This window comes from Akebia trifoliata, chromosome 16 (genome assembly GCF_017979445.1).
Source record: "Akebia trifoliata isolate Shusen 1 chromosome 16, ASM1797944v1, whole genome shotgun sequence".
In the NCBI taxonomy this organism is placed as follows: domain Eukaryota; kingdom Viridiplantae; phylum Streptophyta; class Magnoliopsida; order Ranunculales; family Lardizabalaceae; genus Akebia; species Akebia trifoliata.
The window spans coordinates 21007889-21023432 of record NC_141390.1 but is presented as its reverse complement, the minus strand read 5'-3'; positions in this window follow the sequence as shown (position 1 = coordinate 21023432).

Sequence of the window (15544 nt, the reverse complement as noted above, 5' to 3'; positions counted from 1 at the left end):
CTTGGTTTGATATACCGTATAGGTGATAATCTAAAACCTCAATTCACTTCTCTGAAGTCAAAAACAGCCAGTTCGATCTCCAGTTGAGAGGTGGCGCACAATGCAGAGCAAGGGCCCACTTAAATACCTCTCGTCTAGAATAGACGTAGTCTATCCCCCTCGTACAGTAGGGTACAGCGGGGCAAGATCTTGCTTAGGCACCGGTTTTGACCAAGAAGTGCAATTGATATACTTAGATTACCTTTTATACCTACGGGTACGAGTCAAGAGTTGTAGTTTTCATAAATGGTTTGGCATCCCACGAGGGGACCGACCACGTACTAGTACTACGTTGGCAATCGGGACATGTGACTATGTGGCTTACAATAGGTCAAAGGCTCAGGTCGCCCCAGCCTGGGTGCATCAATATGTCTCTCAGAATCACCTGATCAGACGGTATTGATGCCCCAGTTCGATATACCCTAAGGTACGTGACTGGAGTTGTGGGTTTCATGAATGACGTCGCATCTCCGAAAAGATCGGGCCATGCACTAGTGCCACGTTGGCTAAATGGGACGTGTAAGTGAGTAACGCAGTAAACGTGCATGTGGTGTGTGCAAAGTAAGGGTGGGGTGTGCCCGGGGCCTTTTTCAAACACATAGGCTTGATCACATCATTAATGGCTACAATCATAGTGAATACAATCATCAAGAAATTATCAAAATCAAAGTCATGGCATGCAAATCAGGAGGAATTAAAATCAACCAATCAATCAAGACCAATCAATTAATCAAAACCAATCAATCAGTATGTTAGAGTTAAGGTTCCATCAATCAAGATATCAAAGGGGTATCATCATATCAATCGGGTATCAAAAGGGAAATCATGCACCCTAATCTAACACAAAACTTATTCAAGCATGGACTCACCGAGTCAACTCATCTCATAGCATTCAATCCTCATATAACATGGAAACAATATCATCATAACATATCAAGGGAATGTATAAGAACAAGCAACAAATTGCATGAAACCAATAAATTCAAACGAGTTGACTCGACTCATTACGCTCAAAATTGGGTATCATGAGAAAATCACACAAAGAGAGTAAATAGCACACAACTAGTTCCTCACGTGATGTAAGATGGGTTCAACTGAGTTAACTCACCTAAAAATTCACTCCTATGGTTGATTTTCAAAACCCAATCCCCTTTTTTTTTTTTATAGTCCAATCAAAGATCACTTTGGACTACCCCAAACGAATCGAGATTTCAATGAATATTAAATTGAGGGTAGATTGATAGTTGTGAACATGGTAAGTTATGAAGTTTCTCTCTTTTTCTTTTGTTTAATAAGATGATTTTTTTTTTTTTTTTAAATTCCCCCTATCATTATTTTGTTTTAGAGGCAAGTCCAACCCTGCACCTTCAACAGAATCCATATTATTTTTTCATTTTTTTTTTTTTGTTGCCAAGATTGCTTAATAACGATGCTTGAATCTCGATAGGCGCAATTTCTTCTAACAGCTTAGGCGTGGGCACTTTGTTCTTTATAGGATCCTCAATACCTGCCTTTGATCCATCCAGAGATAAGTCCAAACCTGCCTCTTTAACAGGATCCACAGAAGATGGAAGAAGCAAAGGATTTACATTGCTGACTACATTGAAAAATGATGTTTGACTCGAATACTTCTTTATAGGAGCAATTACCCCCAACTCCTTATGAGGAGATCTCTTTTCCTTTATACGATATTTGGCGTTATCTTCATCAGACTTCTTATAGGTTCCAACATCCGCATTTTGCTCCAAAGATAATTCAGAACCTGTTTTTTTTTTTTTTTAAATGGGGTCCACAGTAGTTGGAGGGAGAAAATCTTGCACAACTTCTTCACACATTTTTTAACATTAATGCCACTGTCTTTACCTCCACACACATAGCTTCAAACTTCTGATGCAAATTCCCAACCCAGGTTCTACCTTTAATTCATTTAAAGCCCAACTCATCTAAAATAGAGGATAAAGTAAACCAGCTGAACTTGGATTCCACATAGCCAAAGCAGTAAATTATAATAATAATCCTAGAAACTGGATTAAGATTATGGGATTCAAATATTAAAATTGAAAAAAAACAACTTTAATCCATAACTTCATCAAAAATAGTTGCCCATCTAGAAAGTTAGGTTCTGTGTAGGTACCTATGAATGGTCAGCTTCGATCCATTAGTTCGCCTAGAAAAAAGTTGCTCATCTAAAATTTAGGTTCTGTACAGATTCTCAAGGTGGGCACCTCCCATGCATGGTGCAAGCATTAAGTTATCTTTGATAAAAACCCCTTTAAAAATGAAAATTTAAATCATGTTATAGGCTGTTCCACGAGAGCCCTTGGAGTCGCAAATACAGGGCGTCTATAAATTACTACTTAACCAATTATTTTCAACTCACTAACGAAAAAACTCTGGCTAAAAAAAAAATGCAATATGAAACAGTGAAACTTGCATTGGTCGTTACATGGAATCCATATTCATATAGTGATGAAAAGAACTAGAAAGTAAATCGAAGACGAGAAGCTAAATGACGATCAAATAAGCTGGATTTTTCGAGATTGTAAGTTTCTGCACTCTAAATTAATTAAACAAGGCTTTCGATTACACCCAGAAGGAAAACTAAAAGGCTGACAAAAAAACTAGAGAATGATTCTCAAAATTTCTCCACCTTCAATTCGTTTAAAGCCCAACTCATCTAAAAGGGACCCTTCGAATGCAACAGTTCTTCTTAAAACGTAGATAAAATTTCAGTAAGTTCAGCTCAAGATGAAAAACTCAAGAAAGAGGTGAAAACAAAACACCACATCAGCCGATCACAGATTTCAAAAAAAAAAAAAAAAATCATGATCCAATCGAACGAACCGTGGTAAATAGAATAAAGACAGTTGCTGGGGGGCTGCCATGAAAACCGAGGTTCAAGCTTCTCTAAATCTCTGAGTTTTTGAAGAATTCAAAGCTATTTCTAATCAAAATGAACAGAAAAGTGAATCTCTGAATTTGAACAATCCGAAACGAAGAATCTTGAAATTCTCTTCGATAGAAAGGTAAGAAGTTAATTTTTCCCTTGAATTAATCGTTTGAGCTCAAGTTGGTTTCAAGAAGAACCAACGGTTTTAAGCTCCAAAACATGGGAAATTCGCAATTTATGTGGGATTCTAAGTCGATCCGGCCTGACTTCCACTAATCAACAGAGAGATTGGTTCGGTTTCTCTGTTAGAAAACGCTGAAGCAAAACAGATTTTTTTGTTTTTTATTTTTTCAAGAAGATGGTGTGTAAAAAGGAATGTACTTACTTTGTGTATGACACACTTATCAAATATCAGCGTTGTGGCAGTCAAAGAAGTGTGAGACAAACAAAAGAACACAATTACTCGTGGCACACTTCACAAACAGCATGCTGTTTCTGTCGGCAGCACCTAAATTTTTTTATTTTTTTTTTTTAAAGAATTATGGGGGATTTTTTTTAAAAAAAATTGATTTACTTCAACGCACATTGAATATCCCAGCCCAATATTATTGTTAATAGAACCTAAAAGGAAAATTGAAAAATAAAAAAAAAAAATCGAAGGATACATCGCCTACAAGACTTTTTTTTTTTTTTTTTTTTTAAATGAAAGAAAATCCAACCTACATGATTGCTTAAACATCATTCCGTCCTCAATTAAAGTTCTTGATTCTTTTAATTGTTTAAAGTCATTCTACATAACCCTCGATTGAGCCACAAAAGTAATACTTGATTAAACCATAAAAATAATATGCCAAGACATCAAATATTCAAAATCAAAACACATGCTCAATAATCGAATAAAAAAGCGAAGATGCAAATATAATCATGAATAAACGAATAAACAAGAACAAAATAAATAAATAAAAATAAATGAAAAACATTCTAGGTTATTTTAGCGATGCTCCCATACTTGGGGTTTTTCAAGTTTGATCCTCAATTATCCCCAGTGGAGTCGCCACTGAAAGCGCCCTCGATCCGCGGGGTGCGCGGATCCGCTTTTGACCCTTGAGGTTTGGGAGTCGCCACCTAGTTGTTATGGTCTAGGAACCAAATTGACTATAAAAAAAAGCAAATTAATCTACGAAAGAGAAAAAGAGTTGGGGATCACGTTACGGGGTTGGAAGGTGTTAGGCACCAACCCCGCCCGGCCAAAGCCGGTCTCTACTAACTTTCCAAATATATCACATTGCTAAAAATCTAGATAAAAATAAAAATAAAAAAATTCATATTTCCGATAGCAAGGATTTTGCTCCCTCAGATCTGACAAAAAGAGCTCCTTGTACTGTACTCCCTTGCTTTGTTCTGTCTCCGGATTTGACTTCGGATTTCCTAGATCAAGGTATCTCCTTGTTTCTGAATCTGAACTCTTCAAGTTTGTTGCGGATTTAGGGGTGTTTTTGAAGGGATTTTAGGTGTTTTCTAGACTAAAATTGAAGGGGGGATGTTAGGTAAGGAGTTGGGGCTCCAAAACTAGGGTTTATGGGGGGCTATGGGAGCTTCTAGACCTACTTCTCTTAGGGTTTATCATTTGATACGAAAATAGAGTGTAAGCACCTCTATTTATAGATGTTTTTAGGGTTGATTTGGATAGAGTTAGTGTTTAATTAGAGATCTTTTAATTAGAGTTGTGTTTTAGTTAAAATTGTTTTAGGTAAAATTATGTTTTAATTAAAATTGTTTTAGGTAGAATTGTTTTTAAGTTAGAACTCTATTAGATAGAGTTAATATTTAATTAGAACTCTATTATGACTTTTGGTCTTATTCGATTGACTTTTAATGTTTTGACTTCAGTCTTAATTGATTGACTTTTAATATCTTGACTTCAGTCTTGCTTAATTGACTTTAATTTTGACTTCAGTCTCACTTGATTGACTTTAATACATTGACTTCAGTCTTGCTTGATTTACTTTAAATTTTTGGAAAACCCTCCTCTAAAATATCTTTAATTCTTCGGACCCCCAAATGGAGGGGTCCTTAAAGAAATATCCCACGAACCCTCAACAATTTTGCCTGAGAGTCCGATTAATCGATTTTTAGGTTCAAAATTTTAAATTAATTTCATTAATGTTTAAATTTAATTATTTAATATTTTATTTATTAATTTCGAATTTTTTAATTATGAAAATTGTGAAATTATCGTTTTGTCCCCGGAGAGGACTTTTCACGTTTCAAGTCGGTTTTTAATGTTCTAGGATGTTTTAGAATCGGTTTTTTGTAAGGAATTCAATGAGAATGTTGGTTTGAAAATTTTTATGTAAAATGGTCGTGAACTTTATGAGGGGCATTTTCGTAATTTTGTCAAATTTTGTTAAAATTAGATAAATGATTTATTTGGTTTCGATTTGTTGTTTTATGTGTTCGAGAAAGTTTTCTTAAGCGTAACGTAGGCTCTAAGGTTGTTTTGAGGTTAGGGGTATTTTGGTAATTTAGTCATTTTTAGTGATTTTTATCGTGAAATTTCTTTTTGGTCTGCAAGATGATGATTTCTATGTTTCTGGGGTCGTATTTTCCTAGCGTAGCGTGGTTTCTAAGGTTTTGTCAGTTCGAGATACCTCATCCGGATTTCTGAAACACATCTGGTAACAAAATAAAGTAATGGAATACACATCCATCATTGGGAATCATTGCAATCGGATTGACGAGTTGATTAATCAGGCGGATGCAAAAATGGGGTGTCTACAGATGCCCCTCTTTGCAGAGGGTTGAAGCAAACTAGATATCAAATCTATTTTGGTAGATAGTGCGATATCTGAATGCCAAAGCTAGTGACAGTTCATTTTGCAGCCTGATTTAGCAATTCGTCGAGGTGTTCGGATCCCTGAGGGTCAAGCTCTCCCCGAATCAAAAGGTTGCTAGGTCCTTGAGCGAGAGCTCTCACTAACAGTGTCAGATCCTTGAATTTTAGAGAATTCTCACTGACAGTCGCCACTGAAAGTGCCCTCGATCCGCGGGGTGCGCGGATCCGCTTTTGACCCTTGAGGTTTGGGAGTCGCCACCTAGTTATTACGGTTAGGAACCGATCAATGACTCTAAACGGATAAAAACTAATCTAAAACCAAAAAATCTGAATTCGGGGATCATGTTACGGGATTGGAAGGTGTTAAGCACCAATCCCGCCCGGCCAAAGCCGGTCTCTACTAGATTTCCAAGTAAATTACATTGCTAAAACCTAGATAAAAATAAATAAAAATAAAAATTTACCTTTCCGATAGCAAGGACTTTGTTCCCTCAGATCTGACAAAAAGAGCTCCTTGTACCGTGCTCACTTGCTTTGTTCTGTCTCCGGATTTGACTTCGGATCTCCTAGACCGAGGTATCTCCTTGCTTTTGGATCTGAACTCTTCAAGTTTGTTGTGGATTTGGGGGTGTTTTTAGAAGGCTTTTGGGTGTTTTCTAAACTAAAATTGAAGGAGGGATGTTAGTTAAGGAGTTGGGGCTCCAAAACTAGGGTTTATGGGGGGCTATGGGAGCTTCTAGACCTACTTCTCTTAGGGTTTTTGATTTGATGCGAAAGTAGGGTGTGAGCACCTCTATTTATAGATGTTTTTAGGGGTTGATTTGGATATAGTTAGTATTTAATTAGAGATCTTTTAATTAGAGTTGGTTTTAGTTTGACTTGTTTTAGGTAGAGTTGTGTTTTAATTAGAATTGTTCTAGGTAGAATTGTGTTTAAGTTAGAACTCTATTAGATAGAGTTAATATTTAATTAGAACTCTATTATGACTTTTGGTCTTATTCGATTGACTTTTAATGTTTTGACTTCAGTCTTAATTGATTGACTTTTAATATCTTGACTTCAGTCTTGCTTAATTGACTTTAATTTTGACTTCAGTCTCACTTGATTGACTTTAATACCTTGACTTCAGTCTTGCTTGATTTACTTTAAATTTTTGGAAAACCCTCCTCTAAACTATCTTTAATTCTTCGGACCCCCAAATGGAGGGGTCCTTAAAGAAATATCCCACGAACCCTCAACAATTTTGCCTGAGAGTCCGATTAATCGATTTTTAGGTTCAAAATTTTAAATTAATTTCATTAATGTTTAAATTTAATTATTTAATATTTTATTTATTAATTTCGAATTTTTTAATTATGAAAATTGTGAAATTACCGTTTTGCCCCCGGAGAGGACTTTTCACGTTTCAAGTCGGTTTTTAATGTTCTAGGATGTTTTAGAATCGGTTTTTCGTAAGGAATTCAATGAGAATGTTGGTTTGAAAATTTTTATGTAAAATGGTCGTGAACTTTATGAGGGGCATTTTCGTAATTTTGTCAAATTTTGTTAAAATTAGAGAAATGATTTATTTGGTTTCGATTTGTTGTTTTATGTGTTCGAGAAAGTTTTCTTAAGCGTAACGTAGGCTCTAAGGTTGTTTTGAGGTTAGGGGTATTTTGGTAATTTAGTCATTTTTAGTGATTTTTATCGTGAAATTTCTTTTTGGTCTGCAAGATGATGATTTCTATGTTTCTAGGATCGTATTTTCCTAGCGTAGCGTGGTTTCTAAGGTTTTGTCAGTTCGAGATACCTCATCCGGATTTCTGAAACACATCTGGTAACAAAATAAAGCAATGGAATACACATCCATCATTGGGAATCATTGCAATCGGATTAACGAGTTGATTAATCAGGCGGATGCAAAAATGGGGTGTCTACAGTAGGATGCATGTTCTTTATCATAATGACATTGTTGGACATGTTTTTTATTAGATGGTTTTATCAGTTAGCTTTGGATAGTTTGTTTGCTTCTTCTCTATTATGTTTATTTATTGATTTGCATATGCCGGGGTCTAAGCGTCCTAGTTCGTCAGAAAACTCTTCTATGTTATAACTTTTGAAATTAGGTCACATTTCTAATGAAGACTAGAATCCTAAATTAATAAAAGAATTCTAGGTCCTCTAGATTTTTCAGATTTTGATGTTTGTGCGGATTGCCTTAAAAGTAAGATAATTAAGCCACAGAAGTTTGAAGTTAGTTTTTTCGAATATGATCAAAACAGTGGTAGTGAAAAGCGAAGAAATGTTATATTTGAAAAAAACGTAGTGATCCACCAATATATTTTATTCCGCAACATTTACCTCATTTGGTGGCTTCATATATTTGTACAGTTATTGTAGAAGAAGATACAACAATCTAACCAGAACCCAATCCTCAAGCGGTAGTGATCCCAATTCCACAACCAATCATTTCCATTAAGAGATATACCCAACAATGCAAACTTGCTATTACAGATGATTGAGAGGTATACTTTCAAGAAGGAGATGTATTTAGCCAAGATTAGTATCCCAAGAACAAGTTTGAGAAGATGAAGGTCGATGCATCAGAATATACCTCAGCATTCAGTAGTCTTATGCATGCAATGATTTACATCCGACCTGATATTAGTTACGTTATATGATTGAAAAATATCAATAGAATCTCGGTATTGCTCATTGGAGAGTAGTAAAAAAAGCATTTTGGTATTTGTAGAGAACAAAAGATTTTATGCTAGTATATAAAAGATCGAGTGAGCTTCGAGTTGTTGGTTATTCTGATGCAGATCATGCTGAATGTTATAATAGCTTGAAGTTTACTTTAGGTTATATTTTCATACTTGGTCATGAAGTTATCTCATGGAAAAGCTCAAAACAGATCATTCTGACAGATTCGATCATGTATTCAGAGTTCATTAGATGTTACGAAGCAACTCGTCAAGTAGTTTGGTTGAAGAATTTTATCGGTGAATTAAATATTGTGGATTCCATTGATAGATATATTGTTATTTATTATGATAACAAAGCTATTACTGATTTTGCAAAGAATGAAAGAGTGAGTAGAGGAAACAAGCAAATAAAAAAAGTACCTTTTAGTATATGAAAAGGTTCGTGAAGGATTGATCAAGATTATCAAGATAGATTCTAGCAATATGATAGCTGACCCTCTCACAAAAGGACTTCCGCCAAAAATTTTCAAGGAACATGTAATTCATATGGGAGTCATGCCATTTGTTCAATCTATTTAAGTATTAAATTTATTTTATGTTTGTTTTGATTTATTTATACTCTTAATATACTATTTATTACTGCTTAAGGAAATTGATTATAACTAGTCATTATTTATGCATTATTGTGTACACATGTTATTTTTGCCTGTGAGTAGATGTACTCGTAAAGTTTTAAAAATGCTTGGACTAGCGTGACTTGGCATCACATTGATGAAGTCTTCATTCTATATAGAAAGGTGATGGAATATCAAATGACTGGTTGCTAGTTAGATATCAGAATGACATACGATGAGTATGAAACTGGACACCTAATGAATGTACATACAGACTACATTAAGGAGTGTACATTGCCCTAATACCACAAAGAAAGTTCACGTAAAAGTAAACTCTTGAATTCATTGATGGTACTAGTTTTGAGACAATGAAACTGTCTTAAAGCCGACAAATGAGCACTTTGTTACATCCATGATCCATCATTAGTGGTATTTTTTAATTAAGGTAACAATTAAAGATTATCTTAACTATTTTGAACAATTATTTTTTAAAAGAGTGCACTTGATTATTCAAAAGGTAACAATCTAGAGAGTCGTTTTAAATAAAAAATATATAGGAAGGCCAAGTGGAAGATTGTTGAAATTATTATTATTAATATTATTATTTTCATTATTAAAATTATTTTGTGACTTTTTCACATATATAAATTTTATATAAATACTAGATTGTAATTTGTTCAAAACATTAAGGGTAAAATTGGAAACCATGCTAGTGGTCTGGCATTGGTTACCAACATCAAATATGATAGGTTAGTGAACATCCTATCAGAATTTAAGTGGTATTCACTTATTACTAGAATTCTACGATTGGTAGAAAATCTAGTATCCTCTTTTATAAATAGGTGGTCGTCCCCTCCTCTCTACACACAAATTATTCTATTATTGAGATAAAGGTTTCCATCACGAAATATGTAGGCAGAGTTGGGGTAGTACACTTATTCTTCGCAGATCAAGATCAAAGTATTTTTCGTGGATAATTGGAAAAGCGAATCCAGTTATTTTACAATTATTATATTTTCGATTCAATTATTCTATTGTTTATTCAAGATCAAATCCTAGATCCATGAATATTGTTTGTAGTATTTTTCTCAACACATGATAGAAGAAAGAAAACTTTGTTAAGAAAAAAAGCAATATCCATATTACCCGTCAAACACGGGGAGGGGGGGTCTCATTCCATTATTCCAATAAAGTCCACTATAGAAAAAAGAAAACTTTATTAAGAAAAAAAGTAATACCCTTATTACCCGTCAAACACGGGTCTCGTTCCATTATTCCAATAAGGTCCGTGATAGAAGATGATGACTTTTGTAGTTTGTAGAGTGTCAAGTGCTCTACTTTATTGCATTATAAAAAATCCTTATTTTTCAATTAAATTACATAATTACCATTATTTTATTTGAATATTCAATACTATTAAATATTTTTTAATTATATATATCTTGCTTTTATAAACTTTAACAATCTTGAGATGATGGGGACAGGAGCATGGTGCAAAACAGCCCATAGCAAGGAAAGTTTTTCAAAGAGTCATTACTATATGACTTGTCCAACATGGGTCTTGTCCCATTACTCGAATAATGACATTTGTAGAAGATAACAAATTTTTATACTTTTGAAGTCTTTTGAATGACAATTGTACTACTTTATTGCATTAACAAAAAATAAAAATAAAATCCTTACTTCTAACTAGATTACATAATTTCCTTTATTTCATTTGATTAATAAAATATTATTTAATTATATTTGATTAGATATATGCTGTTTTTATGAACTTTACCATTCTTGATATGATGGCCAAATAGGTTGCAATGGACTCCCCAATCACTACGTGTAAAAAAATGGGTAAATTTGACAGCAAGGTCCATCAAAGTCACCATTTTTTCATGTAGAGTTTAAAATGGTCGCGTCAAATTTACCCCTTTTTCACATGTGAAGATAGGGTGATTATGACATACGCCTCACAATTATGATGAATATTTGAGATGCCCTTTCTTTCTAAATTTAAGAAATAATACTCTTGGATCTTAGTCTACTTTGGAAGACTTAAAAAAGGCAAAATCGATTGATTATTCTCCAACAAAGTTGTCATTTTTTTAGCTCTTTTTTAGGTATAAGCATGGGATTACAAATGATAGATTTTGAGGAGAAAAGAAGAAAAATCCGTAGTTGTTGGGTAAAGCTTGAACTTTAAGATGACAGGTTATTTTATTTTTTTGCTTGGAGGGCAGTGGCAGAAGAAATCAAAAGTTTTTTGATGCTAAAGATGAAAAATGAAAGCATTTTGTTTGGATAATTTTCTACTAGCCTCTCAAGAAATACATTGATCAAAGAAGTATGTCCATTAATTTGAAAACACGGGAGCGGTATCTCAAATAATCATCAAAACTTGGAAGGGTTATGGTCTTGGGATTGAAAGAATAATAAGGTGTAATTATGGACTATCAAACTACCTCACAAAACTTAGTGACTATTTAGAAAGAAATCACTTTGTCAAGGTCCTTTATGTAAATTTTCTTAAATTTAAGACCCTCACTTAATTACCATTGTTACCCCTATACTTCAATAGCAACCATAAACATGAAGATGACCTTTTTTACTTTTTGTAGTCTTTGGACGGTCAATTTCATCTTTATTGTATTAATATAAAAACCTTAATTTTAGTTATATAACATAACTGTTATTATTTATTTTAATGATAAGGTATTGATAATTTTGACATTAAAAAAAATCTTTAAGTAAGAAAAATTATATCAGTCTACGTAGAAAATAAGAAATATCCTTTATTAGTTGTCCTTCAATTTTTTTGTTTGTCTCACGAGATGTCTCAAATGTATCAGAAAACTCATCCGAGATGACTCGGTATCGGAGTTGAGCGAGACAAGACAAGAAACCAAGTTTAAAAACCATGATTCTACGTTATTCCATTAAGGTAAAATATATTAATTTTAATTAAATTGTATAATTGTCATTATTTATTTTTAAAAGATAAGATTTAGTTTGTAAGAAAAACAATATTAGTGTTCAAAGGAACTAAGAAATACTCTTGTTCATTAACTATCATTATTTACTTTTGGGATAAGACTTCAACAATGTTGATCTAAATAATCTTTTAGAAACAAAATTTTATTAAGAAAAAATGCAATATCCTTATTACCCGTCAAACACGAGTCCCGTTCCATTACTCCAATAAGGTCCATGATAGAAGAAAGAAAACTTTATTAACAAAAAAAACAATATCCTTATTATTTGTCAACACTTTCCATTATTCCAATAAGGTCCGTGATAGATGATAATTTTTGTAATATTTAGAGTGTCAAGTGTTCTATTTTATTGCGTTATGAAAAATCCTTATTTTTCAACTGTATTACATAATTACCATTATTTTTTTTGTTTATTTTATTTATTTATTTATTTATTTTAATATTCAATACTATTAATTAATTAGATATATCTTGGTTTTTATAAACTGTACCAATCTTGACAATGATGGGGACAGGAGTATGGTGCTGGAAAACAGCCCATAGCAAGGGAAGTTTTTTGCATCGCTAGAGTAGAGACACGTTGTAACGTTGTTGTAGTCCAAGCGAATCCAGGTATTTTACAATTATTGTATTTTCGATTAGATTATTCTATTATTTGTTCAAGATCAAATTCTAGATCCATGAATATTGTTTGTAGTATTATTCCCAACACATGATAGAAGAAAAAAAACTTTATTAAGAAAAAAAGCAATATCCATATTACTCGTCAAACACGGGGTCTCGTTCCATTATTCCAATAAGGTCCATGATAAAAGAAAGAAAATTTTATTAAGAAAAAAAGTAATATCCTTATTACCCGTCAAACACGGGTCTCGTTCCATTATTCCAATAAGGTCCGTGATAAAAGATGATGACTTTTGTGGTTTGTAGAGTGTCAAGTGCTTTACTTTATGGCGTTATAAAAAATCCTTATGTTTCAATTAAATTACATAGTTACCATTATTTTATTTGAATATTCAATATTATTAGGTATTTTTTAACAACATATATCTTGCTTTTATAAACTTTACCAAACTTGAGATGATGGGGACAGGAGTATGGTGCAAAACAATCCATAGCAAGGAAAGTTTTTCAAAAAGTCATTATTATATGACTTGACCAACATGGGTCTTGTCTCATTACTCCAATAATGACTTTTTATACTTTTGAAGTCTTTAGAGTGATAATTGTACTACTTTATTGCATTAACAAAAATTAAAAATAAAATCCTTACTTCTAACTAAATTACATAAGTTTCATTATTTCATTTGATTAATAAAATATTATTAAATTATATTTAATTAGATATATGATGTTTTTATGAACTTTACCATTCTTGATATGATGGCCAAATAGGTTGCAATGGACTCCCCAATCATTACGTGTAAAAAAATGGGTAAATTTGACGGCCAGGTCCACCAAAGTCACATTTTTTTCATGTAGAGTTTAAAATGGTCGTGTCAAATTTACCCTTTTTTCACATGTGAAAATAGGGTGATTATGACATACGCCTCACAATTATACAAAATAGACATTGTGTTATTTATGGGAGTCTTATGTTTGTTCATTTTTTGTTTTACTTATTCAGATATGGAAACTTGGATTCTTTCAAGTCTCAAAAAACTACAGAATCGTATTAATTGTGCACCAAAACATCTCAATGGTGTCTATATCACTTGGTTGTATGGGTCTAGCAAGCCTGGCAACTTTGCCAATGCCCTTTTATTTACCTATGTCATGCTTTTAAAGTAGAAACTCATCACCAAAAAAATATCAGTCTCTGTGTCTATAGACTTCTAGGTTTATTTATAAAGTTTTCACAACTTTGTGGGTCATGTGGAAAATTCCTTGAAGTGCCTTTGAATTCTTAGAGTTCAAAACAATAGCTTGCTCTTTAGGTTCTTATAAATGTTTTTCCTCGTATGTCGAGACCATTGCCGGTACTCCTCAATTGCTAGCGTTGAGCCAATCATCTAGAGACTAACTATTGGAAGAAATCGACGGATCAAATCATCAATCTCAACAATTTTAATAATTGATCTCAATGATTTTAAGAAAAAAAAAAAAAAAAGCAATATCCTTTTTACCCATCAAACACGGATCTTGTTCCATTACTCCAATAAAATCCATGATAGAAGAAAGAAAACTTTATTAAGAAAAAAAGTAATATCAATATTACCCGTCAAACACGGGATCTCGTTCCATTATTTCAATAAGGTCCATGATAGAAGTAAGAAAAAAATTAATATCCTTATTACCCGTCAAACACGAGTCTCGTTCCATTATTCCAATAAAGTCCATGATAGAAGTAAGAAAAAAATTAATATCCTTATTACCCATCAAACACGGGTCTTCCATTATTCCAATAAGGTCTGTGATAGAAGATGATGACTTTTGTAGTCTGTAGAATGTCAAGTGCTCTACTTTATTGTGTTATAAAAAATCCTTATTTTTCAATTAAATTACATAATTACCATTATTTTATTTGAATATTCAATACTATTAAATATTTTTTAATTATATATATCTTGCTTTTATAAACTTTACCAATCTTGAGGTGATGGGGACAGGAGTATGGTACAAAATAGCCCATAGCAAGGAAAGTTTTTCAAAGAGTCATTATTATATGACTTGTCCAACATGGGTCTTGTCCCATTACTCCAATAATGACATTCATAGAAGATAATGAATTTTTATACTTTTGAAGTCTTTAGAATGACAATTGTACTTACTTTATTGCATTAACAAAAAATAAAAATAAAATCCTTACTTCTAACTAGATTACATAATTTCCATTATTTCATTTGATTAATAAAATATTATTTAATTATATTTTATTAGATATATGCTGCTTTTATGAACATTACCATTCTTGATATGATGGCCAAATAGGTTGTAATGGACTCCCCAATCACTACGTGTAAAAAAAATAGGTAAATTTGACAGCAGGTCCATCAAAGTCACCCTTTTTTCATGTAGAGTTTACAACGATCGCGTCGAATTTACCCCTTTTTCACATGTGAAGATTGGGTGATTATGACATACGCCTCACAATTATGGTGAATATTTGAGATACCCTTTCTTTCTAAATTTAAGAAATAGTACTCTTGGATCTTAGTCTACTTTGGAAGACTTAAAAAAGGCAAAATCGATTGATTATTCTCCAACAAAGTTGTCATTTTTTGAGCTCTTTCTTAGGTATAAGCGTGGGATTACAAATGATAGATTTGGAGGAGAAATGAAGAAAAATCCGTAGTTGTTGGGTAAAGCTTGAACTTTAAGATGATAGGTTTTTTTTTTTTTTTTTGCTTGGAGGGCAGTGGCAGAAGAAATCAAAAGTTTTTTTTGCTAAAGATGAAAAATGAAAGCATTTTGGATAATTTTCTACTAGCCTCTCAATAAATACATTAATCAAAGAAGTATGTCCATTAATTTGAAAACACGGGAGTGGAATCTCA